Source organism: Herpailurus yagouaroundi, unplaced genomic scaffold (assembly GCF_014898765.1).
Source record: "Herpailurus yagouaroundi ecotype Mexico unplaced genomic scaffold, PumYag 213, whole genome shotgun sequence".
Lineage (NCBI taxonomy): Eukaryota > Metazoa > Chordata > Mammalia > Carnivora > Felidae > Herpailurus > Herpailurus yagouaroundi.
This window is the reverse complement of record NW_024412444.1, coordinates 3872845-3896394: the sequence shown is the minus strand read 5'-3', so window position 1 is coordinate 3896394 and position 23550 is coordinate 3872845. Positions and strand designations below refer to the sequence as shown.

Here is a 23550-nt window from a genome sequence, read left to right as displayed (position 1 = left end):
GGAAGAAGAGGCAGAGACTGGACTTTTGCTGTCACAAGCTATGAAATACCAGGAGCCACCAGAAACTGGAAAAGACCAAGATTCCCCTTTAGAGGCTTCACAGGGAGTTTAACCATCTTGATTGCAGACTTCTGTCCCCCCAGAACCATGATAGAGTACATTTCTGTTGTTTGAACCTATCAAGTTTGTAGTGATTTGTTATGGCCGCCCCAGGAAATGAATACGGTGGTGAATGTAGATGCTATTTGAGGATATGGATTAACTTTAAATAATGGGTAAATAGAGAAATAAATAAGAACAAAGCAACAGCCGATGACCCATATTTGAAGCCAGCCAGGTCCTCTTCTCGGGCAAGCTTAATGACTGGAAGTCTTAGTTCATAGACAAGATGAATTAGAGAGCAAGGACCTTGTCAAATGGATTCATCGCAGGGTCTCCTTAAAGAACAAGATTCAATTTAGCAAAATGTATTTGCCCACAAATTTTCATCTTACATTTAGTGAGGAAAATAAGATATAATTATAAAAACCATTATCCTTGAATCAATCATAGCCCTTTTCTTCACCTGGTAAAATGAGATGGCCTGTTGATGTATCAGGCATCTCTCATGGCAACCCTTTTTTTTTTTTTTTTTTTTTAGGTAAGTAAATTATTTCAGTGAAGTATAACACACATGCACAAAAAGGCCCCACATATATAAGTGTATGGCTTAATGAATTTTTGCAAGTTGTTCATGTTCATGTAATCAGGCAAGAAATAGAATGTAACCAGCATTCTAGAAGCTTCTGTCCTGCTCTCTCCCAGTCACTCCCCCTCCCCCATGAGAGGTAGCCACTATCTTGACCTCTGACACCTTAATCAGTCTGGGTAGCGTTTTGACTACATATAATGGAATCACGCAGTACTTACTCTATGGTTTTTGGATTTCTGTATAACTGTAATGCACTTTTTAAATCCATTTTATTGTTGATCAGATTGGGCTGATTCTAATTTTGTGGCTATTAAAAATAGCACTTCTATGAACATTCTTCTCTCTGCCTTTCAGTGGACGTGTGAACACATTCTTTTGGGATATTTAACACATTTAGTGTAAAATTACTGAGCCATGAGACATACATACATGTTTTCAGCTTTCTGATGTGCAGTCACTTTTAGCCATTTTGGTGGATTTGTATCGCTTCTTGGCCTTTTGGCTAAGATCAAGTTCATTTTGGTGGATTTGTAGTGGCATCTCATTGTGGTTTTAATTTGCATTTCTATGGTCATGAATGATGTTGGGCACCTTTCAAATACTTGCAAATACTGATTGTCCACGTGGCCATCCTCTTGTGAAGTGCCTTACATATCTGCCCATCTCACAAAAAAATTAGTTTGCCATGTCTAACACATTTGTAGGTTCAGGTTTTCCACGTAAGTGTTTTATAAAGATCACACGATTAAAACATCTCAGCTGGCCAAATACTATACACAAGAGGCTGACAACGGGAATCCTATTTTGCTATGTGGTTAGACTACCTCTCTTCGTTGCTGGACACTTGAGAGCCTTGCAAAAACACAAGTCAGCTGAGTGTTGAGGCTAGAGGTCCATTTTGGGCCACAAAACTGGAGACACTGCTACAAACATGTTATAGAATTCCCCCCAAGAACCACTGGAGAATATTTTAAAGCCTTAATTTCCAAGTCAGCAGCTACATCTCTCTCCTTATAGGTAATTTGAAGGCAGCACAAATAATCTGAGGTCCTTAACACCAAATTGATTTAGGACCTCCAAGATGCTCGTCTTTTCCTCAGCTTGTGGGGAACTCATCCATCACTGATCATGTTATCTTGGTAGACAGAGGTGAGTTTTTCCCAATGGTAAGCCCCACAATGTTCGTCTATGTCCTTTCTTTTCCGAGTGAAAAGAATTGATTTTCTTTCTAATTTTCACTTTGCTTTTAGAGAAAATACTTTGAGTGTGATTGGTTGGCTTAGATCTGGCATCTGTCCGTGCTGATGCTCTGTTAATCACTGGGATGACCAATATGAGCGCCTTTGTCTTTGTTGATGGTAAAATGATACAATTTTCCACAATTCAAGCTGTGCAAAAGTGCCTAAAATAGTAGTCTGAGTTCTCTTGAAGAAGGAAGAAACTTTTGTACTCAATAGAGAGATCACGGTTCCTATTGGCATTTCAGACTTGGAGCCCAAAGGCAGCTATGCAGGAAACCCTGGGGGAAAATCTGAGGAATTGAAAATGCAGTCCTTGGGCATTTTTCTTAGGTGCGTTTCCCAAATACCATTTTGAAATGTTACCTCTGAGACACCCCAGAGCAGACTCAGTCTCAGGAAAACGTAGGTATAAATCAGAAAGGGCACATTCTCACCACTTCTCAAGTCATTTCCCCCAATGACAGAGGTAAGTTTCTACCTGGGGTTTCTCCCCCAAATCTAGTGCTAGAGGTCACAACCAAAACCGGTGACAGTTGGCTTTGATGGTTCCACTGGCAGAATATATCCTAGTGAAATAATAAAGGATATACACAATATTTGCAGATGGGAATGGCCATGTCAGCACTATTTATAATAGTAACATTGTCCATTACCTAAATACTAAACAGCAAAAGATTGGAGTTAGGTTTTTTTCCTTAGCTTTGCTTATACGTGTTTCTCTTTTTCCACAAAAATATGTGTTTCTTGTTTAATTAAGAGGTATGTTTAAAACTCAGTGACAGTAAAAATTACATTAGATAAAGAAAAGAATTACAGGAGAGCAATTGCACAGAGGTATTTCATAACCTTTGATATAAAGTTAGGATCGTGCTGGGTGGGGCTGAGCTTCTAGTTTGAAGTGACTTTCTTTCGGAAAAAGAGAAGATAGCTGGTTTCTACAGAGGCTCTTGTTTGAGAGAAAACAGTAACAATGGATCTGTCCTTGGGTCTAGTGATGGTGGCCATTTAAGCGCTATTAGATGTCAGGCCATGTGCCAGACATGATAGTTACACGTATCACTCAATTTAGGCAAAGATGTAAAGCGGGCACATTCTGTGATCAATGCTTCCATCTCTCCTACAACTCCATCCTTCCTATCTACATTATTTTCCCTACTCCGAGCCTTCTAAGTTGGGGGGGCTGGGGGGAGGTTGAATGCTGTGCTCCTGTCCATAAGAATTATTACTTGATCTCTGCTAGTCCGCTGGAGCATTATGAATCTTCTCTCCTGCCTCACAGTCATGTTATATGCAGCAAAGTCATTCTGACTTCCTTCCATCCTTCCTTCCCTCCTTTTCTATGTTTCTTTAAATGTATTTTTCTTTTTTTTTTTTTAATTTTTTGAGAGAGAGCACACATGCACACACGTGTGGGAGGGGCAGAGGGAGACGGAAGGAGAGAATCCCAAGCAGGCTCCACGCTCGGCACTGAGCCGGACACAGGGCTCGACCCCAAGGCTCGATCCCACGACTGTGAGATCACGAGCTGAGCCAAAATCAAGAGTCTGACGCTTCACTGACTGAGCCACCCAGGAACCCCAGGAACTGGAATCCTTATTATATTGTGGGCCAACTCCAGAATCATACTCTTCACTTATCTCTTTATGATTAGCCTTGGCACACACAAAAGCTTTTTTTTTTTTTTTAATTTTTTTTTTCAACGTTTATTTATTTTTGGGACAGAGAGAGACAGAGCATGAACGGGGGAGGGGCAGAGAGAGAGGGAGACACAGAATCCGAAACAGGCTCCAGGCTCCGAGCCATCAGCCCAGAGCCTGACGCGGGGCTCGAACTCACGGACCGTGAGATCGTGACCTGGCTGAAGTCGGACGCTTAACCGACTGCGCCACCCAGGCGCCCCACAAAAGCTTTGATCTACACACACATGGATTCAAATCCCTGTGCTGCCAATTTCCAGCCGGATGGGACCTTGGGCAAGTCACTGAGTTCCCTATAGCATGTTGCCCTTATTTACAAAAATGAGTTTCCTGATGGTAACTGTTTCCTAGGCTTATATGGGGGTTAAATGAGACAGTATAGTAAAAGTTCTTGCACAAAGCCTAGCACTCAGACAATTTAGTTTGATTGGTTACAATCTAACTAAAACATTGGCCCATGAAATCAGGTTTCTGAAAGGAAAATTTATTAAGTGTTAATTGCAGCATTTGGAAAGTGACTGAAAATGAACCTCATAAATGAAGCCATTTGGTAAGTATATAAATACAGAGTTTCTGTTGAGGTCAATTCGTCCCCAGTCATCCCAGATTATCATTTTCTAAAGGCCTAATTGAGGGCCTTCTGTTCTGGGAAGTAAGCAATGCCTCTAGCAAATTTTTCACTGAACTTCCTCTCTCTCTGAGGTGTAATCTTCTGGTCCCCTTGATTCTTCCCAATAAGATTTAAAACGGGATATTATCACACCATACTAAAAAATTTGGCACAGTGTTTGACAGAAAGACCCCCTAGGATCATCCCTCCTATTGCTTCTCAATCTTTCACGTACACACAAATCACCTGGGGTTCTTGTTAAAAATGAAGCTTTTCACTCAGCAGATCTGGCTTGGGCCTGAGATGCTGCATGTCTAAGAAACTGCCACATGCTATGCAGCTGGTCTAAGGATGAGACTTTGAGGAGCACAGAGATGGAGTTCTCTCATGTCCCTGTACAGCTGAGTCACCTTGGAGCTTTCAAAACACTGATACCTGGTTCTCACGCCCGGAGATTCTGTTTGCCCTAACATAGCATGCAGCCTGGGCAGTGGGTGCTTTTATTGTTAGTATCTATGCATACAAGATTCTTAGGTGGAAGGCAGTACATTTATAATGAAGTACTCACAGAAGTACATGGAATGTGCTATGATCTCCAGAAATCAGAGAGTAGATGTTTACGCGTATGACCCACATTGCTTTCTGCTAGGTACAATACCCACTCCAGGGTGGGGATAATACCCCGTCCTGGGTATTCAGTACGTACTGAGTACTTTGCTAGAAGGCACATATATTTCACTTGATTGTATGACAGCCTTCTGGGGTAGGTAGTATATCCATTTCACATCTGACGCTCAAAAAATGAAGTAATTTCCCCACGCTGACGTTAATAGTGAGAGGCAAAGCTGACATTGAAAACCAAGCCTGCCTGGTGGCAAGTTTTGGGACACTGTGGGTTTTTTTTAACACCTTTATTGAACTATAATTGACATAAGATAAATATGAGTACTTAAAGGGGATGAGGTGGTGAGTTGTGAATTTTCTACATCTGTGAAATCATGGCCGCAATCAAGAAAAGATTTGATCCTTCTCCCCGACTTTACCATGCTTTTTGTCATCCCTCTCTCCCTGAGCCCACCCCACCCCCAGGCAACCACCGATCTTTCTGTCCCTACATACACCCTGATTCGCATTTTCTAGAGTTTTATATAAATGCAACCATAAACTGTGTACCTTTTTTGGCTGTTTTCTTTTACTCAGCACATTGATGTTGAGATACATCCATGTTGTAGGGTGTATCAATGGTTCACGCCTTTCTACTGCTGAATAATAACCCATTGTACAGCTATCCCACCATTTGTTAATCGACTGACCTGTTGATGAACATATAGATTATTTCTAGTTTGAGACGATTACAAATAACACGGCTATGAGCACTCAGATAGTATCTTTGTGTGAATATATGCTTTCAGTTCTCTGGCATAAAAAACTGGGAGTGGAATGGCTGGGTCATACATTAATTGTCTTTAACTCTTTGAGAAACTACCAGATTGGTTTCCAGAGTGACTACACCATTTTTCACTCTTCCCAGCACCACACGAGAGTTCTACTGGCTCCATATTCTCACCAACACTTGGTATGGGTTAGTCTTTTTCATTGTAACAACTCTGATGGACATGTGGTAATACTGTGCTGTGGTTTCAATTTGCATGCCTCCAGTAACCAATAATATTAAGCATTTTTTCATGTGCTTATTTCAAGCGCAAGCTTTTACATTCAACAATACCGTTTCTCAAACAAATATCATAAGCGTCATTTTTAATGAAAAAAAAATCATGCCAATCCCCAAACTTTGCTTAAATAACTTTGAAAGTGGTAATTATTGGGGCGCCTGGGTGGCTCAGTCGGTTGAGCGTCCGACTTCAGCTCAGGTCACGATCTCGCCGCCCGTGAGCTCGAGCCCCGCGTCGGGCTCTGGGCTGATGGCTCAGAGCCTGGAGCCTGCTTCGGATTCTGTGTCTCCCTCTCTCTCTGCCCCTCCCCCATTCATGCTCTGTCTCTCTCTGCCTCAAAAATAAATAAACATTAAAAAAAAATTTAAAGTGATAATTATTGTTATTACAAGATTAACACAATACCAATAAAAAACCAGGCGAGCCTTTCTTTTACTGATAAATATCATGACTATAAACAAGTAAATCCAAACAAAACTAAAAATTCATACTAATGCAAATCGTAATATGAGAGAGGCTTTTGCTGACCCTAAATCACCACTTGCAAATTTCCTCGCGTTGCTCCTACAGTACCCCATGATATTACATAGCCTTTTCTTGGCAGGGATTTATAATTTGTGTATAAAGTCTGCCTTCACTCTTTAGCCTGGGACAATCAAAGTAGTTCTTCTTGACCCCAACACAGTTATAAACACCAATGCAAATGTGGGCACTGGCCCTGCATGGCAATACTTGTTTATAAGGGGAACCAGATGATGTAGAACATGCTTACGTTGTTTTGTTAGATTTTCAACGAAATGAAAAACACAATATCAAAATGTCCTCATGGCAAAGAAGTCATCCCGAAAGACGGGACTATGAATTCCAGGCTTTGGTACACACCCCAGGTAGAAAAGCCCCACATTGCGATATGGGGTCCTGGTGCCATCTTGGCTTCACTACACACTCCTTTGTACCCTGTGCCTAATAGTCCTTGCACTGTCCCATAGTGCTAACGACTCCTCCAACAACGTATATTTCATTAAGTCACTTGATTCCCCTGCATGCCCGCTGAAACCCTGCGAGGAAGGCAGAGCATCACCCTGAATTGCCGGTGGGGAAAATGAGGCTGACCACCCTAGGTGAGTTTTCCCCCATTCACAAAGCAGAACCTGGTCGGGTCAAGGCTAAAGCCTGTTCTTCCAAATCCAATTTACATCTTTTTTCCTGAGTCACATGACTTCGCAGGCTTTATTACTAGGAAGAAACATTCTGGAGAACACACAAACCTAGGACTTTTTAATAAGCTCTTCTTATGCTCAAACAACCAAATGTTTTCCACCCATTTCCTCTCCACTAATCCAAAACAGACCCAGTGCCCTTTTCCCTATGATTCACGTCTATTTTTCTTTAGATGTCTCTTTGTCCTCTTCAGTAGGAAACGCACAGTCTCAGGCACACAACTGGGTATGACACAATCCAGCTGCCACCCACCATGCGGCTACTGTCCATCATGGAAAGCAGGGACGCTGTCCTCCCTCATTCCTACAAACAAGACACGGGTGTTTTCGTGATCGTGCCAGCTTTCGGTACCCTCAGGACATTCACAAATGTCATTAAGGATGCCACATTTCTTTTCCAGGTGCAACTTTTCAAATAAAGCTCTCAAAACCACTGCAACAAAACCATGACATCTGCCATTCGTTGAACTTTTGTTTCACGCCAGGCGTGATGCTAAAAGCTCACACGTGCCTCATCTCCACACCATGTCCCTATGAGGCAGATCCTATCTTACTCCCCTTTTGGAGACAGTGAAGCGAATCTAAAGAGTGCCAATGTTACACAGCTAATAACTAGAGGAGCCACGAATCAAACCCTAGTTTTTAAGTGCCAGTAACACATGCACTTCATCACTATGCTATCTCTGAGAAGTCATTTTCAATTTCCCCTAGCTATAGGGAATAGTTCCTTCAGCTGAACATTCGTAGGCTTTCCACCGTCTCCCTTACCCGCTTAGCCCTTCTGACCTTGCGCCGTCTTGATTTGTGAGTTGTGTCTCACTGTCCTTAGGAATCTCAGACATGGCTTAGCATACTGCGATGGCTACAATACGCTGTCAGTGAATGACTGCCCACTTGTCTGGGTAGCTGGCTGCATGGGTACGCGGGTGGATGGAGAGGATCCCATTGCTTTCATCTAACTGGCACCCTTATTTCTGGAAGTGACAGCCGCCACCATCACCACCTATTTCACGTGTGGTCAATCATGTCGTCCCTGCTCACGAGAACAAAATTATTCCAGGATTCCTCTGCAATGGCAATGGACAGAGGAAGAGCAAGTGATCTGAGCAGGCACCTTCCCTGAAGGCATATATGGACACAGGTGGAGAGAAGTACCTCTTCCTTCTGGGACAGTTTAACTGGGTCAGTGTGATTCTGCGATGGCTAGAGCTCATTTTTTCCCTACCTTGAGGGGACAGCCCACATGCAGGATGAGGGAAACATCATTTGAACCCCCGGATTCCGCCAGTCATGCCTGAAGCATGAACCACCACCAGGCTTACCCATTACATGAGCCACGTTTGGCTTCTACTGGCCACTTGCAATTTCAAATATCCTGAAAAATATAAGAAATCAAAAGCCTAGATGAGGACAGTTTTGTTTATACAAATGGTAACTCTGTATTATCATGAAATGGGTGATGGTAGATGAGGAAGGCAGATGTGCTAGACGAGTTTTATGTAGTCAGTCATCATTCACAAGCCACGTATCACATAACACAACTTAGGTGCCATGGTGTTCACAGGGGTCTTCTCCTCCAGTCTCTTACTTACATTCGTAGACATTAAAAAGGCTATTTATTTTCTCACCCATATGAAAAGCCCAGAAGTAAACCTGATTTCAGAGTAGACTCAAACATCACCATCAAGGACCTATTCCTTCCTCTCGCTTTAGTCTGATTCCTCCCTTGTTGGCTTTCCCCTCAGGCTTCCCATGCTGAGCCCTTAGTGGTTCCTAGCTCTCTCTTCATGGACTGGCCACAGCAAACTGTGCTGTGGCAAACTGGCCACAGCAGTTCGAACACCACCTCCTCATAACGCACGAGCCAGACAAGGAAGAAGAGTCTCTTCTTGCAGCAACTACAAGGGAGCTTGGGAGAAGTCAAGTTGTCAGTGTCCTACAATTACATGATTAAAAAGGAGAAATCTAGGAGTGCCTGTGTGGTTCACTCAGTTAAATATCTGACTTCGGCCCAGGTCATGATCTCATGGCTCGTGACTTCAAGCCCTGCATCAGGCTGTGTGCTGACAGCTCAGAGCCTGGAGTCTGCTTTAGATTCTGTGGCTCCTTCACTCTCTACCCCTCCCCTGGTCAGTCTCTCTCTCTCTCTCTCTCTCTCTCTCTCTCTCTCTCAAAAATAAAAACATTTTTAAAAATTTATTAAAAAAAAGATGGGAAATCTGTTTCTCAAAGCAAAACTCATGTATTTTACCATTATGAGAGGGCCAGACACACACACACACACACACACACACACACACACACACACACACACAAAGTGGAAAGAGCCAGGCCAACAGATAGACAAAGACAAAAAGAGAAGAGTCCAAGTATGCCCATACTGAACCATCGTTGAGTCTAGGAGTAGAAGGTATATGGATGTTCACTCCAAGATATAACTTTTCAATATTTCTATGCGTCTGTAATTTCCATGATAACAAGTTGATGGGAAAAAAGAAGGTATGGAGGCCATTAGTGCTGTTCACCAAGTATTTTTAGCTTTCTGCCTTCAAGGCACATGATAAGTTTATACTTCCCAGTTTCTTTGAATTTAGATGTGGACAAGTGGCTTGCTTTGGCCTACAAAATATGAGCTCGTGTCACTACTGGAAGAAGCTTTGTAGGCCTATATCTGATTCTCCATATTTTATTCAAACTACTGCAGTGACCAAGGAAGCATGCATTTAGATAAAACCTCCCCAACCCGGGTCTCGGAGAGAATGTCTAAGAATAACCCCCAGACAAACCACCATAGACATGCATCTAAGAAAGAAATAAACCTTTCTTGTTAGGCATTATTAAGATACTGGGTTGTTTGCTATAGCATCAATACCTAGATCATCCTGAGGGATATAAAACAGATGCTGTGCAGGAAAAAAATACTCCATCCTCTAAATAGCAGGGAGCTTTAACTATAAAGTTTTACCTCCTAGACCATTCTTAAATAGGATCTGTCAAGCATACAATCAGAGCAGACTAAAAATATTGATTTTGTTGTTGTTTACAATGATCAATTAAACACACCAAACACACACCAAACACAATGTGCTCGCTCTTTTAAGATATCTGGGCTACAAAATAATATTGGGAAAACAATTCCAATTGCCCGTATCTCCTTCTTTCCTACCCACCAACAACATGTCCTGGAATGGTGTCAAAACAGCAGGCAAGAATCTTTGCAAAAGGCTAGAATCTGTCCTATTAGCAGATTGTTTCTGACTCAGCAGGAGGGATGCAAGGAGCCAGCACATTGTAAGGCAGATCACTGCCCATTAATCTGTGAGGCAAAGGAAAGGGGCAAATGTACCTGGCTCTCAGGAAGTGCCCAAGGAGAAGCTGTAATAGACAAGTAGGATTAGTGCGAATTCACCAGCAAATACCCACCAGAGAAGTAAATGACTTCTCTTCTCTACTTAGAGGAAATCTTTCTTAACTACTCAAAACCCTTTGCACCAACCCCACAAGCATTACCAGTTGTGGCAAGTGGCACTTGCTAAGTCAGTATTGGATTTTTTTTTTAAGGAACTCAAGTAACCTCTCCAGAGAGAAATCATTTAAAAGTGGAGACGTCACCAGAGTCCAAACTATGTGGAAAAAAAGATTCTCAGAGAACAGAGAAAGAACAGGTAAATGTCTTGATGGATAGGTCTACGTGTTTTAGAAGGAAATGATCATAGAATTTTGGGTTAATGATGGTTTCATGTTAGCTTTAGTATGGAAGTGCCACTCACCCACCTTGGAGAGCCCCTGCCTTGTTTTACCTCCCAGAAACTCGTTTGGCAGCTCTGTCTGAAGCCTTCACATTTGTCTAAATTGACTTAGCAGCCATATGATTTGGGGCAAGCTGTCAAAATCTCTGCGCCTCAGTTTCCCCCTCTATAATACGGAAATAAGACTATTGTAAAGATTCAATGAAATCACAAGGTAAAGTGCTTAGCAAGCTCTGGCACATAGTAAGAGCACAATAAATGGTTAGTTGCTATAATTATAATTTTTATAATTATAAAAATTGGATCCTTGGAAGGATCCTGTGTGTCCTTTCTGGGTGTTGGCAGCTTTTCCTTCCAACTCTTCAGGGGCTTACATCATTATTTTCTTTCCTTCTTAATTCAAGGACATTGAACTATGTGCCAGGCGCTGTCCTCATAGGTTGGTGACAATGATGAATGAGACAGATTTTCTTGTCCTCAATAGACAATACACAGAATGTAATGTGATCAGAATCTAATGTAATCAGAACCTAATGGCACCATGGAGGTGGGGCACTGAGTTGGCCTGAGTTCCCACAGTCCTACCCTGAGTAGGTGATATTTCAATGGTATCCTATCCCTAGGCCTAGCTCCATACCCAACAGGACCTGCAAACTCTCCAGGTGCTAGGAAATAATCAAAACTCCCCACCCAACTTTCAGGGCTATGAAAACTGGCCTGAAAAAAAAAAAGAGAGAGAGAGAGAGGTTCAGGAGAAACAGGCCCTAGATTCTAAGAAGCATTGGGCTGGAGGCTTGACATAGGCATGGTTTTCTTGTTGTATTGGAGACTTTCATACTAAAAACCATAAGGATAGAGCTTCTATTCCAGTGACATTGGGTAAAGGATTCCAACGGCTATGTTTCCTTCTCTCCGCAATTCCTGCAATGGACATTTCTCATTGCATGCTTGGATCATAAAGCTTCATTTGACAGGCTTCCTGCATTTCTAACCTGAATTTATTGCTTCAGCAAAACCTGTATAATACCATGACCATTCATCGTGATTTGGCTAAGATAGTCCAGCTTTATGCCTGTTATTCTAGCATAATTATTAATAGCAGTACCTTTCACTTTCAAAGGTGTCCCAGCTTGAATGATAAGTTAGCAATTACAGAATCAACCTAATTTTAGTAAATCTCTCTAAAAAAATTTTTTAGGGGTGTCTGGGTGGCTCAGTCAGTTAAGCGTCCCACTTCAGCTTGTCATGATCTCACAGTTCGTGGGTTCAAACCCCGCATCTGGCTCTGTGCTGATAGCTTGGAGCCTGGAGACTGCTTCAGATTCTGTGTCTCCTTCTCTCTCTGCCCCTCCCCTCCTTGTGCTTTCTCTCTCTCACTCTCATACTCTCAAAAAAAAAAAAAAATTAAACATTAAAAAAAAATAAGGATATTTTGATGCTGAAAATACCTTAAAATTATGAGAGAAGTGATATCATTCATATCACAGACTGAAAGAAACAGAGTGATAATACAAGTATTTACCATTTATTAAAAAACAGATGTGCCAGTCATTATGCTAAAGACTCACCTCATTTTATTTCATGTGTAAACTTTATAGTTTCATTCTGACCAATTTCTATAGGTGTAGAAATGAAGCACAAGATGACGAAGAGACTTTCTGAGGAATCATCAAGGAGTAGATGGAAGTATCCTGTGGAGGGAAAACAAAATCATGATAACCAGAGGGAAGGAGGAAGATACCAGAAGAATATGAGGCATGCAAATAGGGACAAAGCCCACACAATGAAGACCACTTGGTTCAAGGCCAATCATACGCCTTGGCTAGCACCTTGTAGAACCTGAAACACTAATGCATCTTGGGAGCTTGAATCACATTCAGCTGCCCAGATGCTTAAGGGAAGACCTGAAGTCCACTGACCCTAGAACACTGAGATACAAAACCTTTGCAATAATGAGGTTTTTTTTTCTCAACTATCTCCCCCCGCCCACCCCCTACCTTTTCTTTGGCCTAGCACCATCTCTCTAGAGCTCTCTAGAACAATACCAAATTATAAATATTGTCATGACTTTTAAAATCCAAAGGCCATTAAGAATGGATTCAAGAGTGTCATGGCCTGCAAAGTCCCTGATAAGGCTCAGTCGCTGAAGATTAATCTCTCACCTCTTCTCAGATCTGTCTATTGGCTAACATGAAGCATGGTCCATGGATCTGAGCACTGGAAGATGGGTTTTGAACTTTCCTCTCGCATAATTCACATTCTTTCGGTAACTAGCAAGGGATTCTCATTTCCAACATCATGATTAATCTAATCCCTCCAAGTTTCCACAAGGAATCACATCTTCGTGAAGTTTAATTTAATGTAATTTGACGTAACACTGCCCCCTTGTGCCTCGCTACATGAGGGGCGTTTTCGGGGAAAGATTTATTTTTAATTAAAAATAAAATTTATTATTTCAGCACCTTATTGAACATTATGCTGGGGAGGGGAAGATGCATTTCTTGTTTATATCCTTCATCATTTATCTCAGGCCTTTGTTACACTGGTTTCCATCATTGCTAACTGCTGGCCAAGGAAATCAGTTCTAAGGGGCAGACTTCAACATAAATCCACATGTGATTATTTTAAAGTAGCATATGGACGGAAATAGCAAACAATAATCCAGGCTGTCCAGGAATGAGGAGTTCAGGAGAAACTGAGTAAGAAATCAGGAAATGAAAAGAAAGTTATTAAATAGACTTGCCACAGCTGGCCTAGTGATTTCAATAGACTTGGTTAACGGGAAAAACAATCATAGAGAGCTCTTTAATTGCTTTTCTGCTGAGTTCCTTTCCACATCTCCATGTTTGCAGAGATTAATTAGGAGTTCCAATCACAACCTAAAACTAAACTCAATGAGACAGATCAGAGAATTAAAAAAAAAAAATGGTGGCATGCTCTGGAGACTTCTGAGCAGTGTATCTCATAAAATTGATGGTCAGTGCTTCTGGTTTGCAAAAGATTACTTGCAAAGAATAAGTAATGTAAGGGCAGAACCCTAATATCAACGCACAAATCCTTACTCCTCCCTCAAAAATTGGGCCTGGGTATTTTTCTCTTGATTAGCCACTACTCAGCTCTCTGGGCGAGATATTGGTAGGAAAATGATCCAGAAAACTTTGGATGTTCTATAAATCACTGAAGCAGAGAGGATGCAGCCAAGCTGACCTCTGAGATAAGATGACACACAAAGAGACCATAAACTAGCCTCTGGAAGTGTACTCGTCACCCTTCCAGTGACAGCACTTCTGAGAATTGTTCCACTTCCATTGGGTTTGTAAACTCCAGACCCACCTCCGTGATCATCTCAAGATAGACACATTGGCCTATGATAGATGTCTGGGGATTGAGTACATAGTAGGGGGGCCTAAAAAACCAGTCCATGTGCTTTTCTTCTCCACCCTTGACTCATCCCCTCCTAGGCCAGACTTTGCTTTCTGACAAGCTCTTTTTAACCCAGGCCAGGAGTTTCAGCTTTGCCTAAGGCTGTGGACATTCCCCATGTCTTGAAGAACCAGAAGCCCCCTTTCCATTTATCTTTTATTCCTGGTTTTCGGTTTTCGTTTGTAGTATTTGTTTTTGTTTTAAGTGTGCCCCCTGCTGGTCTATTGTTTCACACAGAACCCCATCAGGGTTCCATGACAGACCAGCAAAAGTGCTCTAAGAGGTTGTGATTGTGATAGGTTTGTCTTGCCTAGTTAAGCAGGAGGGACAGGTTTCCCTGAAGAACTTTCACTCTCCATGAAGAAGGGGACCCTGATAGCAGTAGGCTAGGAGACTAGGGGGGAAGCAGAGGAGAATCATTTCCAATGGGAGACACGGGAAAGGTGAAAATCAATAAAGACATAAACACAGAGTTAAAATCAAATAAGCAGGAAGGAGACCGTCACAAGATGAGACTGGGAAGGTCCATTTTGTCACATTTTTCAGGAGAGACTAAGAACTTTTCTCACCTCTCTACTATGAGGCTCCCCTTTCTTGATCCTTGGCACCCCCCTTCCCAAGCACACCAATTCTGGACCCAGCAATTCCCTCCACCCATCAAAACTAAATCTCAGCCGTGCAGCTGATCAGACGTGGTCACGCAGAGAAGTGACTGCAAAAGCTTGATGAATCACAGTAGTTCCTAAAATCTTGGTAGACTGCAGAGCCCATAAACCCCAAGATGGTCTGAGTTCAAATCCAACACTTCACTCTGTCAGTTTCTTCATCTGTAAAGCCTTTCTTCCCAGGCTTCTGGGAGAATTTAACAAGACAGTAGCAGTGTTCAGGGAAGCAAAGCAGGACATTCTTAGCTAGGATTTGCATTTCGATCATGGCACCGAGCTTTCAGCCAGAGGAATAATTCCTGGTGGCATTTTAGATAAGAGTGAGCTGGAAAGGCGTGTGTGCATTTTGTTCATCTTGGAGTCACATGCAGATCTCCAGCTGGGCCCAGTTGAAAGGCCAGGTTGACTATCTCATGAAGTAAACTGGAACACACTTCATACATCAAGTAGCCTGCCCTGGACAGAAATGACAGGATTTCTCTTGGAAGGGACACCGAATGTATGGGGTTTTTTTGTCTTTTCTGAGTGGCCGATATTTACTGATCTGTTGTTAAAGAACATGAAAGGTTTCTGCAATTTCAAAAAGCTTTTTTTTTTTTTTTTACTTAAACTTAAAATTTCATTGAAGTCTTCTTCAATGAACTTTTTAGGGCTTCGATGTTTGCAACTTTTGCCTTAATTAAAAATTTGGGATGTTAAGATTATTTTACTTCCTTTATCAGATGCCGTGCACGTTTTTCTATGGCTGCAGTATTTAGTACTGTTAAACGTAGGATAATAATCACATTTGTCAACACAATCATTACCTATTTTTTTTCATTACCTATTTTGTATACGGCACCGAAAGAGACTGTGTACATGTGTTGGGGTGGAGGAACTATTAGGAAAGGGGCCACAGACTGATAAGATCCCGAGTTTTAAATCCAGAAAGAGAGAAGAGTGACATCCACAGAAAACGGCTTCACAAGGGGGGGAAGAATAAGTAGCCCCCAAGAGACAGGGACCAGTGGCACTTAGCTATCAATGTGCATCAGAATCACTTGGAGAGTTTTTAAAAATATGCAGATACCTCTGTTCCACCTCTCGAGATGCCGATTCCATGTACTGGGGGTAAATTCCTGCCTGTTTGTGATTGGTTTAAACAACGCACAGGTGATTCTGATGCGTAGCCAAGGTTGAGAACAGCTACTATCGGTCGACAGGAAGGGAGATTCAGAAGAGCACGATCCCTTTGCTCTTGGAGAGAACGAGAGAGTGGATTCATGGAAGAGATGACATTTTACACATATATGTAGTTGTAAGATGAATGCAGGCATTAACGTATGTGATGTCATCCATAGAGCTGGCCCCAGATAAGCATGCATGTATTGGTCATCCTTAACTCAAGAACCAGAGAGACAGGGTAACCACCCGGTAGAAGATATGAGAGATACTCAAAGATAATACCAAACTCAAATGTGCAAGGAGGCCCTGGATATTCCACCAAGCAAGAGTCAAGCGCTGCCTGATGGAAAACAGAAAGGCTGAAAACTGCTGCAAGTTTAGAATTCCTACAATCCTGTCGTTCTAGAACTACAAAATGATAAAGGGGGGGGGGAGCACATCCAACATTATTGGAAATGTTACTTACAGCTGAGAAAAGAGGGCAGATGGATGATGGGAACGTGGCAGCACCAATGACTACAGCATGCGTTGTCTTGAGTCTTCCCACGTCAAAGAGGGAGAGAGCTCCGATGGCTTCTTGAAGGTTTCTGCTTTACTGAGAAGGTGAGGCAACAGTCTAAGCTCTGCCATTGAGCACCCTGTGTTTCTGTCTCGTTCCATGTGGCTTCCTTCACACTTCTGTTTTCATTTGAAGTACTGGAATGGCCATGAGCACCTCTGGAATTGTGTTAAAGTTGGAGACAGATTTAATTTGGGTTTAGTAAATTGTATTTATGTGGTTCATAGTCGTTTCCATGTAGTGATGTGCAGGCCCTGAGCCGGAGGCCATATCTCAGTATGAATGTGTCCTGTAGTAACTGACAGCACAAACATGTTAAAAAGAAAAAAAAAAAAAAAACATTGAAACATATAGAGCCAGAGGCTCATATGAAAAACACTCTGTCTATTCGTATAGCTTACAATATGGAAGAAATAGAGGTTTTCCCAAATTTGACAACAATTTTTAAAACATTTTTTTCAATGTATGATCTTGCTATGTGTGAAGGTGAAAATAACCGTTATAAGCCACAAATAGTAAAAATCAAATTTTGATCAAATATGCGAGAGAAGAGATTGAATCTCTAATATCTTTCTATTCTCTCCTTAAAAACAATATGAGGGGTGCCTGAGTGGCTCAATCAGGTATACGTCTGTCTCTTGATCTTGGCTGAAGTCATGACCTCACGGTTCATGAGGTCGAGCCCCACGTCAGGCTCTGCACTGACAACATGGAGCCTACTCGGTATTCTCTCTCCCCCAGCCCCCTCTCTGTCCCTCCCCTGTTTGCACGCTATCTCCCTCTCTTTCTCCCTCTCTCCCAAAATAAATAAATAAACTATGAAAAAAATATGATAAGATATCATATGAAAAGTTCTTCAACTATGGAGATATGTCAGGCAGTTAACTAATAAAAGTATAATGCTCTTTTTCTGGATTTTGTGTGATGTCTGTGGTATCTATCAGCTTTTTGAAATGTGTTACTTGTGATTTTTTTCTCATTCTAAGAAAAAAAAACCCACCGTGTTCACATCACTATAATTTTTTGCCTCTCCTGAAATTCACAACAAAAGAAGCATTATGGGGAACATTCTAAATGTCGCATCTCACCTCTCACTTCAAGACGACAAGAAATTCTATGTTTTTTATTCATTTAGATCAAATCGTCTAACTCCCAGTGCTTAGCTTTTCAAGAATTCAGGAAATTCTCGGTCATCATTGGTGTTTCTGCCCTCCCAGAAACACCCGGTTCCCCAGGTCTTACCCAACCCCAAGCAAGAGGGTGACGTGTCTATTTATCTGCTAGGGCATCTATGCACACTGCTCCAAGGAGACTCTATGGCTGCCATGCTTTGCTGGGGACATAGCCATCTTGGACTAGTTTTAGACCCCTTCAGCTTATGGTCCTTTTCTGGGTTTGCTGTGTACACATCACTCTTCCCCAACCCAGGAATAGGGCATTGGATGGATCTGCCCCATCTCAGTCCCCAGTGAGCTTCACCACATTTAGGTACGTCCAAATTCCTAGGAATACTCCCTTATTCTCTATCCTTGACCTCAAACACTCTCCCTCGGCTCTATAAGCTAGGACCCTTGGTCCCATATCTTTTACAAGCTTAGGCTTTCAAAAAGGCAAGAATAGCATTGTCTTCAGGCAACACTGGTTCTCAATCATGGAGGTAAAAACCTAGGCTGAAGGAAAAGTCAAAGGCCCGGCTACTTTCGGGAACACAGAGAAAGGGAAAATATAGGGAGAATGTTGAGCAAAACAGAAATACTCGATTAGTGTCTCCAATTGAAAGAACAAATCTGACCACACCATTCCCTAAACCGCACCTTTTCAGTGGCTTGCGATCACTTAGTAGATACAGCAACTAACCAGTAACGACAAGACCACTTACTTGTAGCACCTGCCCCCCAAATTCCACAGAGGTGCGTTAATAATTGCAATGTTCATCAGACTGCTTAAGGGGCTTGTTAAAATGTGCGTTCTGATTCAGAAGGTCTAGAGTGAGGTCTGGGATTCTGCATTTCTAACAAGCTCCAGGTGACACTCCAGGACTTCAAGGACCACATTTTGAGTAGCAACAGACCACGGCTTTTTTTCTCCGAGCGTCCAGCCCATCACACAACACCCTTGTTTCATAGTGGATTGTAGAATGACCTGTCCTTAGAGTTACCTGGGGACTTTTCTTTAAAATGCTGGTTTCCTGGATCTCACCCCAGATTCACTCGTTAGAATCTCTGTGATGGGTTCCATTAAGTGCATTTTAACAAGCCCCTGGTTATGCTTCATAGCATTTAGCAGCAATTGTTCTGACTTTGCCCATGATTAACTACTCAAAGTATTCCTAAGGTACCTTTCACTTTCCTGACCCCTTACCTTATCATTCTTCACCTGCAGTCTATCCATTCTGCGTGCATTATTCCTACTAAGCCTTCAGAAACCTTCTGGGTCACCTGTCAATCTGGACTGAGTACACTTCTGTGCTGCTTTCAAGCATCTTGTGAACACTTGGATCCCAATATTATGACTACTTGCATGTCTCCCTCACAGTCTGTGAGCTGCTTGAGGGCAGGGAGTTAACATTTATATACCATGGACATGAACCAGTACCAGGGATGGATAAACAAATGAATGGATAGGATGAAGAGAGAGAGAAAAACAGAGAATGAATTAAAGGCAGATCAGTCTTACACCAAGGTTTATGATGCCTTCCCAATGGTTTCGGCCATTTCTCATTTCTCCTCGATCACCAGCTTCCACTTCCATATTCTCTTTTGCTGTTTGTCAACTCAGATGAAAAAATCCAGCCCTTTTCCTGTTTCTACAAAAGTACCCTGAGGGCAAGGAAGGATTTGCTAGAAGACAAGGGATGAAGAGAACAACCAGATCAGAACTCTTGTCAGATCACCAGTCCACCTCCTTAGTGCCCTCTACACTCATTGCCCAGAGAAATCAATTTAGTTCCTTCCAAGTTTGCAGAATACACCACCCTGATGCGTGGATAATTGACATTTCCCTCTACTGAATCCTAACAGAATCCTGAGATTCTTAGGGATTCATCTATCCAAGCAACCACGTGCTTCAGAGGACCTCCCCTATCCCCAACTCTGAGGACAGGCTTGACTTATCAAAGAAGTGATTGACAAACATAGGTAGGGGCAGGTGACCCAATCCAGGCCAAGAGACAGGTGAGAGAAGGTTTCCTGAGGGGCTCATACGAAAAGTGTCCTCATTCCTAGGAGATAGCTCAAAAAAGAGATTGTCTCTTTTCTTCCCTCAGCCATGATGGTTTGATATGACACCTAAAACTGTTACAGGCATCTTGCCACCAGAAGGAGGAGGAAAGTGACTTTGAGAATGGCCGCAGACAAATGGAAAGAACCAATGAGATAGAAATAACATAGCGAATTCACCAAACCCATTTCCTTTTCCTCCCAATCATATAGCAAATCACACTGAATAGCCTCCCACGAAGTTAGACAGTGTCAAAAGAATTGGGTCCTGATCCATAGACTATGATAGTTGTAGCTTCTAGACCTGGACTCTAAAATGTCCTGCTTGTTCCTCCATATTCCTTCTCTTTCTCCATCTGCAGGTTGGGTCATGCTAGGGTGCTTCTGAAGCCTTCAAGATGGTAGAGCTAGAGCATAGATGAAGCCAAGGTCCTTGGATGTGATAAAAGTATCTATTTTCATAGAGTACTTACACAAATGAGTAGTAGTATTGTACTGTGTTAAGCCATGGAGATCTCGGGACTAGTTTGTTAAAGCATGTTGTAGACTGACTGTATCGTTCCCCAATTCATGTGTTGAAATCTAATACACAAACTTATGGTATTTGATGGTGGGGCCTTGGTGAGGTGATTAGGTCATGAGGGTAGAGCCCTCATGAATGGGACTGGTGCCTTATAAGAGACTAGAGAGCTAGCCCTCTCTCTTTCCACCATGTGAGAATCCAAGGAGTTCAGTAGTGTGCAACCCAGAAGAAGGTCCTCAACCGAACCTGACCATGCTGGCACCCTGATCTTGAATCTCCAGAATTGTAAATAAATGTCTGTGGTTTTCAAGCCACCCGGTCTATGGTATTTTCTTACAACAGCGCACGTAGACTAATACATAGCGTGTGGCATTACTTACACTGATTAACAAAACTAAATTCCTTGAGTGCTGAATCAATTAACCCTGCAGTCCATCTACCTCTAGACTTTGTTTCCTGAGCAAACATTTTAAAATCTTTAAGTCCATTTGGGGAAGGATCTTGTGTTACTTTCAGCCCAAGACATTGTAACAGAGAAATTCACATCTCTACAGCTCCTGCTTTTATATTTGTATAAACAAACCCATCCAGACGGTCACAGAACAAAGACCAGAACCTAGTCTGTTAAAAATGTATAGAAATATATAAGGATTTTTTTTTTTTAACGCCCCAGGGATGGTCTGCTTTTTAATCCTCACTTGTGATCTTCTGCCCCCTATTGTCCATACCTACTTCTGTGCTTATTTTTTGCTTGATGAGTTCAGGGGATTCTTCTTCTAACCAGCATCCTCCTCCAGACAGCCAAGGACCTAAAGCAATGTGGAATTTAACACTAGCCATTCTGGAATACCTCTCCAGATAAATCTACTGATCAGAACTCCTTGAGCAGTCTCCCCAGACCTAACAAAAAACTAGATTTTTCTCCAGAGTCTTATCTTGTGTGCTCTTGATTCAGGGGCCTCCCTTAGGAGGAAAGCCTTCGTGACATTACCCCCCATTCCTTTGTGACACGCTTTCACCCGCCCCTAGACAAAGGGTCACAAGCGTGGCCTTTCTCCCACTGCGGGTGCCCCATCCTTCTCATCCTGATGGCTCCAGTGTCCCAGGGATTGATGCATCAGTGGATTCACCCACAATCCAAGACCGATAAGACTACCTCAATTAGTCTTTCTATAGATACAGCAGATGTAGAGAGGAAATAAAATGTTCTAAAGTTATTTATTTACTTATTATTTATTTATTTATTTATTTATTTATTTATTTATTATTTGTGGGGAGTGGGCAGAGAGAAAGGAAGAGAGGATCTCAAGCAGGGTCTGCATTGCCTGTGTGGAGCCCGATGCAGAGCTCGAGCTCGCAAACTGTGAGATCATGACCTGGGCCGAAATCATGAGTTAGATGTTTAACCGACCGAGCCACGCAGGTACCCCAGAAATAAAATATTCTCAACAAACAGGATTTACAACATTGGGGATACGGAGAGCACACGTCTACCTATTCTCCCTTCTCGTGGTATTTTCCTTTTAGAAACTGAAATAGTTTTTCGGAGCTCCAAAGCATTTCCTGAAATGTTTCCTCCTTATTTCCTTCCCACATTAAAGCTCACCACTTGCTCTTTCATGAATCCTATCATGGTATCTACTGTCCTTTGACATGTTTATCAATGCAGCAGCATACAGGGGTTACAAGCTTGGACCCTGGAGCCAAACTGCCTCAGCTTGACTTGCTGGTTCTGTCCCTCACTGGCTTTGTAACCTTGAACAACGTAAGCTCTCGGGGCCTCAGTCTCCTCCCCTGTAGAAGGGGATAATAAAAGTGACTTCATCAGGTGGTGTTGAACATTAACTGAGGAAATTCACTTAAAAGAGCACCCAGAACAGTATAAGGGCTCAGTAAATACCGGTGTAGCTATTTGGATATCTCTTCCCGCCCTTTTATGACAATAAGCCCCTTGAGGTAAAGAACAAAACGTTACCCAGCTTGTATTCCCAGTGTGGGGAGGGGGCCCGATGTAATGCTCTGTTTGTGTTGACTGAATGAATGAATAACTGAATGAATGGGAAATAAGTAACTGAATGAGTTTCTGGATATGTCTCGGGCTAATAAGCAATTATTCAGAGATTTCCCCACCGAAAATCATAGCTCCATAGCCAAGGAATTCCAGTCTTTGTGTCATCCGTCGTAACCCAAGATGAGCTTGGTTTCGTTTTCTCTGCACCGGTGACTGAGCTTTCCAAAGCCGCCTCTGCTTCCACTTCCACCCTCAACTCCTGCACTCTGCATCCTTGCAAAGGGGTGAAAACATCCTGCCTATCCAACCACAAGGAAACAGTTAAGGAAGTCAAACCATACTACGAGGCCATGAAAAAGACGGGTTAGATATCTTATCCTTCTATTGCAAGACATTAGTAATTAACTATTAAATGATAAAATCAAGTTATAAAACTGTATTACAGAGTGCCCGTTTTGGTAAAATATACATTTGATATACTACATGTCCAGACATGTGGTTTTCACCTGCACATCAGACCTTAAAAAATGATCCCTGCCCAAGCCCACTCCAGACCACTTGAATCAGAAACTCCAGGGGTGACGTACAACCATTGGTATGCCTTAAAAGCTCCCCAAGCGATTCTAATGATATAAATTGATATGTTATCAGTGTCTGTCTCTGCCTGGTGGGATTGCTGGTGTTTTTATTTTCTTCCCTTTGCTTATCTTTTTTTCCCCTCCTATAAATGTGTATTGCTTCTGTGATAAGGGGGGAAAAACATACACAATCAAAGTGAAGTAGGGAGAAAGGTAGAGCAGAGGCGATTTTTAATATAGGCTAGGCCCTTACTGGAAGGGAGGGGGCTGTAACACTTGGCACGCTGTGCTGTTTAAATTGCGATTCCACAGGAACTCATACGAGGGGCCGGGGGTAAAAACACACCATTGTACTGCAGTTCAATGCCAACCAGCAGAGAGATAATTAAATGATAAGCTAGCAGCTCTAAAACACTGGACTCATTTTTGAAGTTTATTAACCTTCTTGTTGGGTAAAGCTCAGCTTTAACTGTCAACTACCATCAAGACCTTGACCAAAAGAAGGAACGGAATGCACGGGAGTCCCCT

General features: G+C 42.3%; 1 long non-coding RNA gene across 2 annotated transcripts; it reads right to left on the bottom strand.

The window, feature by feature from the left end:
- Nucleotides 1–6248: 6248 nt before the first annotated feature.
- LOC121016898 (uncharacterized) lies at nt 6249–21644 on the bottom strand. Of its 2 annotated transcripts, none has more exons than XR_005784515.1 (5): nt 21162–21644; nt 19369–19532; nt 16600–16850; nt 12450–12572; nt 6249–8507 (listed from the first exon to the last, which is right to left on the bottom strand). It is a non-coding gene; the product is annotated as an uncharacterized LOC121016898 (long non-coding RNA). The 2 variants fall into 2 exon arrangements; XR_005784516.1 differs by having other exon boundaries at nt 21166–21644.
- Between the last annotated feature and the right edge of the window lie 1906 nt (nt 21645–23550).